Source organism: Micrasema longulum, unplaced genomic scaffold (assembly GCF_059751315.1).
Source record: "Micrasema longulum isolate JH-2025_06_02 unplaced genomic scaffold, ASM5975131v1 h1tg000251l, whole genome shotgun sequence".
Classification (NCBI taxonomy): domain Eukaryota; kingdom Metazoa; phylum Arthropoda; class Insecta; order Trichoptera; family Brachycentridae; genus Micrasema; species Micrasema longulum.
In genome coordinates, this window is record NW_028277456.1 from 224,883 (window position 1) to 241,319 (window position 16,437).

Below are 16,437 nucleotides of genomic sequence, written 5' to 3' on the forward strand. Positions count from 1 at the left end.
TAGTCGCTGTAAAAAGGGACTAAATGGAATTTGCGCCCATAAACAGATGTTAAAAAATAGTTTTGTTCATTGTATTTTATATTTATTGTAAATAAAAAAAATTCAACTTTTATTTCTTTTACTTTTATTAAAATTTTGATTCTTTCTCTACAATACACAAAAAGAATTATTAAAATCCGAAAATTTTCATAAAGTTATGGCATTTTAGATTTCTTTCGTTTTTTTTATTAACGCGTATAAAAAATGCATCGCAATTTTAACATAGATTCACATAATGACCTCAGCAGCGTAACGGTTAAACCAGAGATAAAATAAATTTTGTAATCAAATAATAGGCTATCAAATCATTTAAATAATGCAACGATTGTTCGATATATTTATTTATAAATCTTAAGATATCTAGTACAAATATAAAAATAATCTTACATAATATTAAATGATAACATGGGATTATTAATTTAAACATTTATCTGATCATAAGAAGTATTTTTCAGTGGTCCTCATCTTACATTATTCGCCTTCAGTCTGTATTAAATGCCACAGCGACTTACTTTTGGAATCTCTAAGTTCAGTCATATGACTCCACTGCTTGGGGAAATACACTGGTTACATTTTCTGCAGAGGGTGGAATACAAACTCTGTTGGCTTATGCATTAGTCACTGCACAACTCGGCTACAGAATATCTAAAAGGACTATGCATCCTAGATGAACAAGCTGACAGATGTCTTACGCTTCGATCAACTGTATCTACGGCGGTAGGAAAAGTTGTTATACCTGTATGGAGAGCATTCTATGGTCTTATGGCATAGAATGCTCTCCAGGTGCGAAGCTGTGTGACTGAAGTGATGTTCCTGAAAAAACTTAAAACCCATGTATTCTCTAAAACATTTGAATAAATCCTTAGCATGTGCAAAAAGTCTTAAGCAGTTTTCTAACAAAAAGCATTAATTTCAATTTACCTATAGTTTTATTAAATTGAGTCACATTAGCAAATTAATGTCACTGAACCTTGAAATTATCAAATCACAAAAATAATTTAACTTAGAAATTTGTATAAAAACTTTGAGAACGGTAATCTACCCTTGGGTTTAAACACTTTTTTCAGTATGTATAATAAAGGCAAAAAGGTATGTACATGAAAAAAATTCTTGTCACATGTTTTTTTTTCTTAGACTTCTAACTCCTTTTTACATATTTTCTCGATGGAGGGATCGAGTTAATCGACAAATATCGCAAATAGTGAATGCTTGTCTGTGTTAGGTAAGTGCATTTTTATAAAAATATAAAACAATGCAAGAATTTTATATTTACAATAAGTCATCAGTATAACAAAGTAGGTATGTAAAATACAATAAAACACTAACTATACTTTACTTATTCTAAGGGTTAGACAGTAAACATAGCAGATTGAGATTGGGTCCATAAACTTGCTATATAGATAGCTTATAACTGAGAAATATAAAACTTAAAATTAATGTAAGTAAAATCGTAATAAAATAAAGAACATTGACGTTTGTTGTCAATTAATAATACTGATATCTATAAATACTTCTCGCCTCTCGCCCAACTGATAGATTATCAGATATTTAGACTATAAAGAATATTTCAATATATTCAATAAGTTTAGTAAAAAAATCTCATATTAGTGGAAAAACTTGTATAAAAATAGTATGTACTCAATGCTTTAAAAATATTTTTTACCTGTGAAAGGAAATAAAAGTCTTATACTAAAGTATTTTTTACATGTAGACAATACAAAAGACAAGACAATATTGTCTTGCCCCGGCTCCGTGAATAGCCTGGACCGCGCAGGACAGAATGTTGGGACAGTATGAAAATTGTTGCAAAAATTAATATGGCGTTTTAAATAATAATATAATTAATATATTATTTATTTTATACCAAGATGTATTGGAATTGTTAAATGACGAACTAAATATTCTTAGATAAGAACTAGAGATTCTTACTGTATGATGAAAATAAAAAATATATTTTTTTAATAACAAATGGCAATCATACAGTTTCGCATATATTAAATAAATTGTCTAGCTTTTATGTATGTGTACGCGCATTGGAAGGGTATGTTTGTGTGTATATGTATGTATGTATATGTATACATATGTAGGTATCAGTGGCGTGCAGTGACTTTTGAAACAAGGCATGCGATCATGGGAAAGAAAAATACACCATTTTTATATTTTTTAAATCTGTATTATTTTATTTGTTTTTTTTTTTTAATAATTTTTTTTAATATAGAAATATTTGAGTTCTTATGACTTATTCAAATATTTCATTTTCAATGAGTTGTAAATAACTCACTATTAGAAAAATGGGAATCGTGTTGTGGTATAGTGGGATCCGAACCACGGACCTTTGATCCGTGAGTCTGCGACACTAGCCACAAGACAACAACTCGATTATTTGATAAACATAATATTGATGCTTTAGAACAGCAGTTTCCGTTTTTTGTTTATGGAACCTGTAACGTACGCGTTACCACGATGAAAGTTTCGCCGGTTCGTCACCCGCGTCTGCCGCAGTCAAGCTTCCCGGCGTAAGTGGGAAGCCGCCCTCCCAGACAGAGCCAAAGACAAAGTCGGAAGGTAGGAGCACAGCTGCGCCGACCGCAAGTCAACCTCAATAGCCCTGAAAAGGACTTTCCACCCGGTCCAAGTGGTGCAGAGAGGCGAAGGCAGTCAGCAGGCAGAGCGGAGCGAAGAGCGAAGTGCAGGAAGGCGAACAGGACGGAGAACGGAATAAAACACGTGTGAACTGTTCAGAGTTAGGAACTCAACTGATTTAATATCTCCAATTGACCGCCTTATAAAGCGGTGCGCGTCGGGCTCCGTGAGTCGGCCATCCCACCCGCGCCGGCTGCCTCGGAGTGGTGGGGGTAATCTTTCCCCGCCACTCGCTACATGCCGCCGGCCGCAGGTGGCGTAAATACGGGCGCTCAATGCCCGTACGGGCCATTTCGTCGGCAGCCGCGACGCGCGCAACATGACATTTACATAATATATTTTTGTACATTTTATTCATTTTAACCTAGCTATTTTTCCCCGGTAATACTGAGGCCAGGCTCGAAAGTGACCATTTTATCTTTATTGAGAGCCCAGCCATCAGTTCTATACATTTACCGGGGATCCTTTCTAATTAATGTATTATTTTAATTTATTCGATTTTACGCGTCCGGAACACTCCCCCCGTGCAGCTAGTCTGTACTATTTTCCTGCTGGGCGCGTTGTTCCTCTTCCTTCATTAGTACGGCGATCTTCACCGCTGGTCTGGTGTAGGTGCCGTTGGTGGTCCGCACCTCGACGACTCGTACTTGTCCGTCAGCTGCTGGTTCTGCACGGGTGACTCTGCCGCGAGGCCAAGAATTCCGCGGCAGATTTGGGTCCATGATGAGCGCGAGGTCCCCGACCTGTATTGGAGGCGCGGGCTCGCGCCATTTCTTCCTGTGCGCCAAGGTGGGAAGATACTCCCTCAGCCATCGGCGCCAAAACATGTCGGCCATTTTCTGGGCGATCCTCCATTGCTTATGAAGGCAGGCCCCTTCTTCCCTTTTGTTATAATATGCCAGAGTTGGCTGTGTGTTGGCTGACCCGAGCAAGAAGTGGTTCGGGGTCAGCGGTGCTTCGTCGTTGGGCTTGGTTGACACATGCGTGAGCGGGTGATTGTTCACGGTGTACTCTGCTTCAGCCAATATGGTTTTGAGGGTCTCCTCTCTTGGAGCCTGCTCGTTGAGGGTTGCGTGGAGGGCTCGTTTTACAGATCTCACGAGTCTTTCCCACGCTCCCCCCATATGAGGTGATGAGGGCGGAATGAATTTCCACTCAATTTTGCGAACTGTAAGTTCGGCGAGCATTCTGGGGTCCGCCAGGAGCTCGTCTACGGCCTGTTTCAGCTCTTTGTCCGCTCCCCTGAAGTTGGTAGCGTTGTCCGAGTATAACGTGTGTGGGCAGCCTCTGCGGGCGGCCATCCTTCTTATGGCCATTATGGCGGAGTCGCTTTCGAGGGACGACGCTAGCTCCAGGTGGATCGCGCGTGTGGTGAGGCAGGTGAACAGTGCCCCATAGCGCTTTTCTTTTCTTCGGCCGTTGGTGATCATCATCGGTCCGAAGAAGTCAAGCCCGCAGTGCGTGAACGGCGGCGTCCTGAAGGCCAGTCGGGCCTCAGGCAGTTGCCCCATCAGCGGGGGTTGGGGCCGGCTGCGCAGCATTTTACACAGCGGGCACCATCGTGTTATCTTCCTCACAGCCCCGCGGAGTCGCAGGATGAGGTAGCTGGCTCTCAGGTCGGCGATCGTCCTCTCGACTCCCGGGTGGCCACCCTTCCGGTGGCTGTGCGTGATCAGCAGCCGGGTGTATGGGCAGGTCCCGTCCATGATAGGCGGCGCGCTGCAGTCCTCTGCGAAGCTCTGTGCCGCTTGGATGCGCGTTCCCATCCGGATGACTCCCTCTTCGTCTAAGAAGGGTGCCGCTGCATGGAGGCGGCTGTGCGGCGGGATAGGCGCCTTTCGTCTCAGGAGCTCCAGCTCTTCTCCGAAAGCCGTCTCCTGGGACCGCTTCAGCAGCATGATTTCTGCGGCCCGTGTTTCTGAGGCGTGAAGTTCAAAGGTCCCCCCTGGGGACGGCAGGGACTCGTGGCGGCGGCATCGTGCGATGAATCGCAGCACCCATGCCGTCGCCCTGACGAGTCGGGTCCACGACGAGAAGCGCTGCACCTGGGGTAGGGCCTCCGTCCGTCTGATGTGGCCCACGAAGTGGCGGGGTTGTTTCCGCTCCAGCGTCTTCTCGTCCGGTTGTTGTAGTAACTTCTTCTCTTTCGGCCAGTCGGCTTCCCCTTTTCTCAGGAAGCCGGGGCCTCCGAACCATAGTCCCGACCTCGCAAGGTCGGGTGGGCCCTTGTCGCGGGTCCCTATGTCGGCTGGGTTGTCCTTGGTGGGGACCCATTTCCAGTCCCGTACGTCTGTGAGCTCGTCAATCTCGCCCAGCCTGTTTGCGACGAACGTGCTGTACCGCAGTGGGTCGGTTCGCAGCCAACACAGGACCGTGCTCGAGTCCGTCCAGAACACGGTTTGGGTGATGAGAGCTCGACTCTCTTTTTTTATGGTGGCGGCCATCCTTGCCGCTAGTAGCGCTGCCTGGAGTTCTAGTCTAGGCACTGACAGAGGCTTTAGGGGGGCCACCTTGCACTTCGCCATTGGGAAACTTGTGGTATCGGCCCCCACAAAGTATGCCACTGTGCAGCATGCCTGCTCTGACGCGTCGCAGAACACGTGCAGTGTCACGGGTTCTTTCTGCCCTTGCAGCGAGCATCTCGGTATTGTACAGCCGTTCGCTGCCAGCAGGTCGCGCCATTCCAACCACTTTTCGGCGTGGTCCGGTTGCAGCGGTTGGTCCCAACCTGTGTTTGTCCTCCAGATGGCTTGCAGCAATATCTTCGCCCGTATCGTGAGGCACGCAATGAAGCCTACTGGGTCGAAGATACTCATGGCGGCGCTCAACATGCCGCGCTTGGTGGGTCGCTCCGGGATGGCTGCACTTTCGGCTCCGTGCCGAAATATAAATAGGTCGCTCTTGGGATCCCATACGATCCCGAGGACCCGCTCCGTCATTACTTCTTCCCCTATGGTGACTGCTGTATTGGCCCGGTCGTCGGCCTTTACTTCTTCCAGGACATCTGGTTTGTTTGAAGCCCACCCGGTGAGCCGGAACCCGCCATTGCCGAGTACGAGGGTAACATCGCGTACCAGGCTTGCAGCTGTTTCTTCGCTGTCTGTGGCGTCTAGGTAGTCATCCATGTACATATTGTGCTCGATCGCCTCTGCTGCGGCGGGAAATTCTTTCGCGTGTGCTCGTGCGACTGTGTTTCGCACGAATTGCGCGCTGCTGGGTGAGCACTTCGCTCCAAACATCATGGACGCGAAGACAAACGTGTCGGGCTCCTGCCCGTCCTGCGTCCGCCATAGGAACCGCTGCGATTGCTGGTCGGCTTCCCGGATTCTTATCCGCAGGAACATCTCCCGTATGTCGGCCGCGATGGCTACTCGTCCCTCTCTGAAGCGGATCACGTTTCCGAGGAGGGATGAAAGCAGGTCAGGTCCCGTCAGTAGATGGTCGTTCAACGCCGTCCTCTGGAACTGGGCGGCGGCGTCGAACACGACCCTTATCTTGCCAGGCTTGTTGGGGTTTGTCACCGCGAAGTGGGGCAGGTACCATTTGCGCGAATGGTGGGCGTCTACCTCCTCGCGGCTTAGTTTGACGGCGTATCCCTTTTCAATGTAGTCCGCCATCTTGGCGCGATATGCGATCGCCAGTATCGGATCCTTCCGTAGTTTATTTTCCAGGGAGTGCAGCCGCTTCATGGCTGCTTGCCGGTTGCAGGGCAAAGAATCTCCGTCTTTCGCCCACAGTAAACCGGTCTCCCATCGTCCGGATGGTAGTTGTGTGGTTGAGCTGTTCATGAGCTCCGCCGCTCGCACATCTGCGGCGCGGCAACGTTCCAGGGTGGTTACACCTAGCGAGTCAGCGGCGAAGCTCTTCTTTACCAGTTCCGCTAAGTCCCTTTCACCCTGGCCGTCTGGGGGTAATTCAAAGGCGGGGTGTACAGCCCCGCCGTAGGTGACGGCTCCTAGGGCCGTCTCGATGGTTAGCCGCCCGTCCTCTTGTAGGACTGGCGGGCCTGTAGATACCATTAGGGTGGCGTAATCAAGACCGATTAACATCTTCGGCTTGATGCCTGGCCCGTGTGTCTTGGTGCTCTTTCGGTTGCGGTGCGGCAGATCCATGACCCGCACCGTCTGTGCCTGGACACCAAATTCTTTGTTTCCTTTAACGAGGATTACGGATACACGCTGTGATTGTAGCGTGTCCGTGTTCCCACTGGCACCGATGAGTCTCAACTCCTCGCAGGCCCCGGTGGCGCCCACTGCACGGGCGACATCCTCCTCGAGGAGAGTTACCGATGAACCCTCGTCTAGTAGTGCGTGGATCTCCATTGACCCACGCGGGCCCTTCAAGGTTACTGGCACTACCTTGAAGGTCACTGGGACTTCCGTTCGCCTTGTCAATAAGACTTGCTCGTTCGGCGTACTGTCCACTCTCTCGCGGTGTAGTGACCGATGATGCCGCCCGTGGCACTCGTCGCACTTCGCCGCTTCACAGGTGGTCGTTTTGTGTCCCGGTTCTAGGCATCCGTAGCACACGAACTTGGCACGCACAATTGTCCACCTCTCCTCTACCGTTTTCCGGAGAAACTTCCGGCATTGTCCGAATGCGTGTCCACTCATGTCGCAGAACAGGCATTTTTTGTCCTGAGTGAGAAACACGTGCCTTTCTTGGGTACGCCTTTTCTCCACTCGGGCGGGTTCCGTGCTGATCCCGATGCAACCCGCATTCGGTATTGCACCGGTCAGTCTCGCTAGCCACAGTGCCAGATCCCTGGGGGTAGCTTTTCTCACGGTATCCGCTCGTGACATAATCCACATCATCCTCTCGACTCGTGGCAGCTTCTGAGTCATCTCGGACAGAAGCTTCGGGGAGGAGAGGTGGCTTCCATCGAGGCCCTCTACGGTCGATACGACGTTTCTTATCGCGACCGCGTAGTCCGTCAGGGCCTCCAGGGATGCGTTGTCGGCCAGTTTAGGGAGTTTTCTTATCCGCTCCAGTACTCTGTCCACGACGATCTCCGGGTGTCCAAAGGCGGCCTCTAACATCTTCACAATGTCCGGCACATTTCGGGGATCTACCAGCAAAGACGACACTGTGGCCTTGGCCCGTCCTGTGAGGGCTCGTTGCAGACGGAGAATGTTCTCCGCGTTTGTAAGGGAGCACATCTGTGTCGATTGATCAAATTGCGCCTTAAATATTCGCCATTCTAGCGGGTCGCCGGAGAATTGCGGTAGATCCCTAGCGCCGGTTTGCCTCGCCATGAACGTGTGCCACTCCGGCGGCTGTCTGTATTTCGTCACAGGCTCGCCGGTGGCACCCGGCGGCATGTATTCCGTGGGTAGCCCCTCTTGTACCCACGCGCTCACCGGGTCACGAAACTCGTAGCCCCCCAGTGGTATAGTACGTGCCGCTACGGGCTCGCCTGGCCCGGCGGCGTAGCGTACGTCGGCGTCCTCCCTTCGGCTGTGTGCGGGTGGCGCCTCATTGTCCCGATGCCGCTCATTGTAGCGGCCTTGTAAATGTGCGTTTGTCGCTCCGGCGTAGGCCGGCTCAGCGGCGTAGCGTGTGTTGGCGGGCTCCTTCATCCTGGAGTCCGTCTCTGCGACCGGGTGCCTCCGTGGCACCCCGTCTCTCACCCGGCCGCTGTCGTAGTGGCTCGGCGGAAATGTGTACGCCGCTCCGGTGTCCTCCGGATCAGCGGCGTAGCGTGTGTTGGCGGCCTCCTTCGTCCTGGAGTCCGCCTCTGCGACCGGGTGCCTCCGTGGCACCCCGTCTCTCACCCGGCCGCTGTCGTAGTGGCTCGGCGGAAGTGTGTACGCCGCTCCGGTGTCCTCCGGATCAGCGGCGTAGCGTGCGGTGGCGGCCTCCCTTGCTCTGAAGGCTGCTTCCGTGTCGGCGACAGGGCGCTTCCATGCGGCCCCGTCTCTCACCCGGCCGCTGTCGTAGTGGCTCGGTGGATGGATGTACGCCGCTCCGGTGTCCTCCGGATCAGCGGCGTAGCGTGTGGTGTGGCGTGCGGCGGCGGCCTCCCTTGTGCTGAAGGCTGCTTCCGCGTCGGTGACAGGGCGCTTCCAAGCGGCCCCGTCTCTCGCCCGGCTGCTGTCGTAGTGGCTCGGCTGCTGGATGTACGCCGCTCCGGTATCCTCCGGATCAGCGGCGTAGCGTGCGGCGTGGCGTGCGGCGGCAGCCTCCCTCGTACTGAGGGCTGCGTCGGTCCTAGACGCGTCTGACGTCAGCGGCAGCGGCTTGTGAGCCGGTTCCGACGTCCCGTGCGATGTGAGGTCCCTCTCGATGGTGGGCGTGAGGGGGTTTGCCATGTCTCGTCTGGCGTCCTCTCTCGCGTTGGCGGCCTTCAGCGCGGCGATGATCTCGTTGAGGCTGCTCACCTGCCTCTCGTGATGCGCCTCGCGTTCCTCCATCTGTCGGCGAAATGTCGCCGATGAGATGGACCGCTCCGAGGGTGCGGATCCCTCGTCCGAGTCCTTTTGTTCCTCCAGAAGTCCTTGATGAGGCTCCTCCTGGCAGTCGTGTGAAGGCCCTGGCTGGGGCTCCTCCTGATGTGCTCGTACAGACCCCGGTTGGGGCTCCTGAAGCTCCTCTTCGTGCTCCGTGCCGGCGTCTCGACGCGTTCCCGAACGCGTCGACACAGGCGATCTGTTGACCGGCATGCTGTAGGTGTGTTGTAGACTGGAGACCACTGGCGACGATCCTTAGCTCCGAAGGACCAAATGTAACGTACGCGTTACCACGATGAAAGTTTCGCCGGTTCGTCACCCGCGTCTGCCGCAGTCAAGCTTCCCGGCGTAAGTGGGAAGCCGCCCTCCCAGACAGAGCCAAAGACAAAGTCGGAAGGTAGGAGCACAGCTGCGCCGACCGCAAGTCAACCTCAATAGCCCTGAAAAGGACTTTCCACCCGGTCCAAGTGGTGCAGAGAGGCGAAGGCAGTCAGCAGGCAGAGCGGAGCGAAGAGCGAAGTGCAGGAAGGCGAACAGGACGGAGAACGGAATAAAACACGTGTGAACTGTTCAGAGTTAGGAACTCAACTGATTTAATATCTCCAATTGACCGCCTTATAAAGCGGTGCGCGTCGGGCTCCGTGAGTCGGCCATCCCACCCGCGCCGGCTGCCTCGGAGTGGTGGGGGTAATCTTTCCCCGCCACTCGCTACATGCCGCCGGCCGCAGGTGGCGTAAATACGGGCGCTCAATGCCCGTACGGGCCATTTCGTCGGCAGCCGCGACGCGCGCAACATGACATTTACATAATATATTTTTGTACATTTTATTCATTTTAACCTAGCTATTTTTCCCCGGTAATACTGAGGCCAGGCTCGAAAGTGACCATTTTATCTTTATTGAGAGCCCAGCCATCAGTTCTATACATTTACCGGGGATCCTTTCTAATTAATGTATTATTTTAATTTATTCGATTTTACGCGTCCGGAACAGAACCTTAATTATTATTCATCACTTTTTTTGTGGAATAGTAAAAAAAAGTTCTCGATAGTAAAAATGTAAATTGACAAAAATAAAACCCGTGAAACGTATTTTGAATTAAAAACTAAATATTTACAGTTTTTCTGTTTTCTAAGTTGATTTTCCCGCGCCCCCTAATTCACGGAATTCCTGTGACCTTTCGGCAGAACCTCAGGATTCCGTGAAACACCTTTTAGAAGTTGCTCGTCTAGACAAAGTGATAATAATATAACAGAATCGGAAATTTCTCAGATTATTTCAAAGTCTTATACTAATAACTAACTAAATAACCATCACATCATTTCTCCAAAGGGGTAGGCAGAGAGGATAGAACGCCACACCACTATTTCCTGGCACACTTTCCACGCACGCCGATTCAAAATTTTCCATAAAACTAAATATGCTTTTAATAATAATAATAAATTCCTTTTCATTAAATGAAAGACCACTAAAACTTCTCTTTAGTAAAGGTTCGATTGGGCAATTTCAATTATTTTCCCGATTAGCAACGCGGTTAAGTTCACATGTACTGCTTCCCTGGGCGGCCATATTAGGGATTATGAGTTGAATAGACAAATTAATAACTAAAAATAAAAAAAAAACAAAAATAATAATTCAGATAGCCATTTTGGAGTAAAAAATGTAAAAGTTATCGCGATTAGCTATTTTATACGTGAAAAAAAAACCACTGAACTCAAAAATCACTTTAAACAAGGTTGTTCGGGTTAGGTATTATAAAAACCGGAAGTCAATATTGTTTTAGTGAGAAAACATCAAAAGTCCCAACAACGCTGTTTTACATTAAAGAAAATATAAACATTTTAATTAGGTAATTATTGTTTTTTTACAGATTGAAATACTCATTTGGTTACATAATTATGTTTTGAACCTTTAATTTACAGATTTAATTATAAACATAAAAAATGCTAAATACCACAGAAAAGTCCTTACAAATGGAAAAGTATCTCAAAAAGAATTTGATGATTTTGAGAAACATATTCTTTTGTGATTTCATTTACAAGTTATGTACTTACTACCTACGTAGTTTTCCAGTATTAAACGCTGCATTTATCGCATGTATGGACGACACGCCACTGATAGGTATATATGTATACATGTGTAGGTATATATGTATACATGTGTATGTATTTATGCAAATGTGTATATATATATGTATCAATATGCGTATACGAACAAGTTTATATTTTATTTGTCTGTTCTTTCTATTAACTTGTAAATTATTATTGTTTTTTTTTCAATGATTTACCCAAATATTTCAATTTTGGGGCCATTTTCAACGAGTTGTAAATGACTCACTATTAGAAAATGGGAACCAAGGTTGTGTTAGAGGACCTCTGATCCGAGAGTCCGCGACACCAGCCATGGGACCACAACCCAGACCACATCTGATTATGTATTAAAATGTAATTGCTTAGCTTGGAACGGTGTATGTACCCTTGTTAGCTGGGCAATGTAAAAAAATGTATATATGAGAAAACATATAAATAAAATTTTAAAAATTAAAAATTTCTGCGGCCATTTTGGGCATAATTTTTGAGGGCTCAGGGTGCTCATATGTGTGTTAATAGGTCGATGGGGTAGTTCAGATCGATAGCAAAAATGAAAGTTTAATGACAGTTTCTACAATTAGGATGACATTTCACTATTCCACAGTGACAGCCTCCAGTATTGTCACCGTGCCCCTTTTTCCCCCACCTTGGCCCGCGAGTGGCCCAGCATATCTCAGTCTTGCATTTGCTGCATATCAAATTATCACATCCATGAATTTTTTGAATTACAATCCCACAACAAGGACATTCCATGGCTTCATTCTTAATACTTATCATATTATTTACAAAGTTTTTCGTATGCTTAGTTGCGTCTTTTTCAGTTCTCATGAATTCTTGACACGTTAGAACAGAACTGTTATGTTGACCCTGTAAAAAAAGGAACCCTTTTAACCATTTCTTCACTAAGGGGAATCAAACAACCCCAATGTACCTATTCATATTCATACAGAACAAATATTACGGAATTCGCTTAAATCTCGCTAAGCTGTTTCCGTCGCGTCCATCCAGGGCAGGTTTTGTCGCCGAGTTAATTAAAATATAAATAATCACGCTTACAGTATGTGGCAGTCAACATTTCTCAAATAAAGGTAAGTAAATAAATTATGGTAAAATATTTTTTGTGTTAAACATGGGATGTACTGTTTATTTATTATTTCTTAAATACACTCGTCATAATTAATATTTCACTATCTGCACCCAGTTGTGCATAAGACACTGCATTGGATGTCTAGTTGCAGCGTATCTGTATATTTTTTGTTAATTCGAAGGTAAGATGACCAGTCTTACACTTTAAGTGCCAGTTCAATATTTTCCATCCACCCTATCGGGAACCCAGACAGAACCTCAAGCACGGTAGGCAAACGCGATAACCACTACACTACAAGGCGGACTTACCTCCCCTCGATTTCCATTATAAGGTATAGGTGTAACTATAGAGTAACAATCGACTCGACGACATTCGACAAGGGTTCTAGTTTTATTTCATACACATTCTTCATCCCCCTGCACACAGAATACATGAATAAAACTTTCTGGAACATTAAGTGCCGGGGTTGTTTTACAGGATTAATCTTATTACCAGTTACTTTGATAAAAAGTCATTTTGAAAATATTTGAAAATAAGAATACTTTGTAGGTTTTCTAATCCTCAGTCATCTAGATTCTATTTTAAATGCAGATCATAGCACTATCATCTCTTTTCTGGCCAGAAACATATACAGCAATAGGAAAAGTCACAATTTCCTTTTTTACATATATTTATTCTTTAACTTCCCTTTGTTTGTTTAGTGAGAAAAAAATAACATCTTGCTGGTTGCAAGCTGTGAAATAAAACATTGCTATTTTCGTAAGAAATAAATACGAGTGTTTTTTTTTTAAACACTGTAAATAACACCATGTTCAAGCTGCGTAAATGAATTCTATATCACTCACATTATTTTGCTACTGTGCTAATAATTAGAGTGGAACAAAAAGCATCACTAAGTTCGAGAAAGAATTGTTCTGAAGGCAAACTCATAAAAATGTATAAACTAGCATAATCCACTTCACAATGGAAAATGTATGTATACATTTCGAGGAGTATGCTACTTATTTATCTACTTTATTTTATTTTATTCACTTTGATAATTCAAAAATTAAAAACAAAAAAATATAATATATAAATACCTTAGAGTAACAACCTAATAGAGACGCCTATACGGAGAAAAACCATTCTATGACTATTGACCACGAAGTTAGCTATATATATAGCTGACTTTTGGGGAATTCGCATCCCCCGGTTCAGACCAGCTAGGTTAAGAATACACTTCTGCAGCTCTCATGAATATAACAAATAAATCATTTACAAAATATGCAGTACATTGCTAATGAATTTATTTTTATAAATGAAGCACCACTATTTAAAACTAAATTTAAATTTTTCTTAGAATAAAAAAAAACAATAAATATACACCCCCGGCAACATAATTAGCCGAATGACTAATTAAATACAAAAATTCCTGTTAGGTGTTCAAAGTAATTGAACCTAGGTTTGAGTCATGGGTTATCACTTCTAGGAACAATTAATAGCTACTTATGAACCTGGAAAGTCCTAAATTTCTTCAGTTATATACACCCCATTTGGCAGTGATTAGTCTTTTTTTCAGAGTGTCCCTATTTTATTGAAGCAAAATATCTACGAGACTTAAACTTTCATTAGAAAAAGAAAAACAGTTATTGTTGCGTTATCTAAAACATACTTTTCTAATTGTGATAAAGCAAGGCAAATACAGTGCAATGAATTAACTGTGAGGAGATTTCTGAAAAAAATTCAAAGAAAGTGGGACACTAAACCGAAAAGTGGGCACAGGATTAAAACGCTACGCTTCAAAACGTGATGATCGTGTTCTAAAAAAATTATCATTAAGAAATCGGTTCGCATCAGCTTCAGGACAAAGAGCACGACTACAGGAAACCACCGGTGTTAGTGTACGCACAGTCTCAAATAGACTACTAGAATTTGGATTACTGGCCAGAAGATCTGTAAAAAAAAACTGAACTGAAATTTTATTTGATTGGTCCAGACGGTTTGCAGACAGTTCGCCGCCGAGCTAGAGAACAATATAGCAACGAATGTCTCGCACCCACAGTTAAACATTCGCCTTATATCATGGTGTGGGGATGCATCGCAAAATTGGGTGCTGGTAATTTAATAATGATAGAAGGGTCAGTGAATGCTGAAAAATATAATGAAATAAATTTAGAGGGTGTTGGGCCAGCAATTGAGAACATAACTGAAGAAATTTATGACCCTGTATTTCAGGATGATTCTGCGCCTTGCCATCAAGCTCGTTCTGTGAGTGTGCAATTTTTTTCAATGCATACGCATGATGGTTTACCTTATTGCATTTAACATTTTTGAGACTAGTTTTAGTGTTTTTCTTCATCAGGTATCGCAGCTCAAAGAATCATTGGAAATTAATTCCCTTTCGTGGCCAGGAAATAGCCCAGATTTTAACATAATAGAAAATCTATGGGCCGTAATGGGAAAAAAATTAGGAAGAAATCTCCGAAAACGGTGCAGGAGTTACAATAGAACAAGTGTGGTATGAAGAAATTTCCGCAGAATTTTCGAATAAGCTGTACAAATCCATGCCAAAACGGAAAATAGTGTGATAAAGGCCAAAGGCGGTCATACAAAATATTAATGTTGTTCTAATTAAATAATACATATTTTTTTAATACGCTTTAGGGTATTTTATTTACTAAATAAATGTTTTTAAAATTCAACGTTTCAGTTTAAAGCATAACAATTAAAGAAGTTTTTTTTAATTTATTTTTTGTCTCGAATAGAAAAACTCTCATAACTTTTTTTTATGTCAAAATTACTGTTTCATTGATGTAAAGTATACATATAGGTATGCGTATAAGCATAACATTGGAAAATGTGTTAGAATGGAACGGAAAAAATAAATAAATACCTAAGTTCTATTTTTTACGGGTTCGGCTATTTATGTTGCTGGGGGTGTATAACATCTCCGTACAAGCAGTATTGTCCAGTTTTGGGGAGGGTTTTTACAGAGTTGAAGAAACCAAATAAAATGGCAAGCCTCACAATGTCAATGTTTTTTATTTGCCTCTTTTAATAGGCATTTCTTTATCAAATTAGCATTAAATATAGTGTCGTATACCATTTTGTAACATTCAATTTAATAGATTTGCGCTTAACTAGTAAATAACTTAAATTGACTTTAATTTAATGGTTAGATAGCCTATTCATCCCTTTTTAACTTGGATTTTACTTCTACACTCGAGCAATAGATAAATGAAATACTCACCTTACATAAGACACAGTTGTTGAATTTACAAATTTCACAGATAAAAGAATCAATGTCTTTAATATCATACATGCCTGTACAATCTGGGGTCAGGCATTGCATAATATTCGGTAAAAAGCTTGCGATGGAAAGTGACCTTTCAAGAAATTTTGAGTATATTTCAGGACCTACTAATTCCTTAATTTCACAATGTTGTATAATTTTATCACAACTGTATGTGTCGTCTCTATATGGGCATGTTATTTCTGTGTCATTAGAAATTTTCACAACACTTTTTATGCATTCTTTACAAAAAGCGTGAATACATTCCATTAAAATGATTCCCAAGTTTGGTGGACATTCCGTCATACATATTTCACAAGTGAATGGATATTTATTCTCAATTAAATTTAGATCATCGAGAGCTTTTAATTGATCGTATAAGTTGCTTTTTTTTTTATTTGAGCAGCTGGCAGATGTACAAGGTTCACTTTCGTCATTTTCGGCATAATTTGATATTTCGCTTGACAATTCAGGCTCATTTTGATTAGAGCTAATAAAGTTGTTTGGATCCATTTCCTTAGAATTCTCATCAAAGGAAGTACCCAGAAAAGCACTATTTTCTTCCTTACTTTTGTCATTATTTTCTTGATTCGCCATGTTATACACTGAAAAATTAATATGTGCATACAGTTGTAATTTTTTTTTGACAAACATTATTTTTTAAATATGTTTTCAGAAAATTAATATTGTTATAGTATGTCAACAGAGATTAGAAAACCCTGTCGATAAGGAAATGTAGAAGTCTAGGCATTTACAGGACTTGTCACCTGTCATTAGCTGATTTAGGTAATCAATTTACACTGTGACATTAGAAAAGTTACACCTCAATGATAACTTTACCCAGCCTTTTATATTCCAC

The 16,437-nt window shown here is 44.3% G+C and overlaps 1 long non-coding RNA gene across 1 annotated transcript; it reads right to left on the reverse strand.

Annotated features, from left to right (window-relative positions):
* Positions 1-372: 372 nt before the first annotated feature.
* Positions 373-16,192, reverse strand: LOC148283243 (uncharacterized). The gene is made up of 3 exons (XR_015821887.1): positions 15,537-16,192; positions 10,127-12,087; positions 373-2,480 (listed from the first exon to the last, which is right to left on the reverse strand). It is a non-coding gene; the product is annotated as an uncharacterized LOC148283243 (long non-coding RNA).
* Between the last annotated feature and the right edge of the window lie 245 nt (positions 16,193-16,437).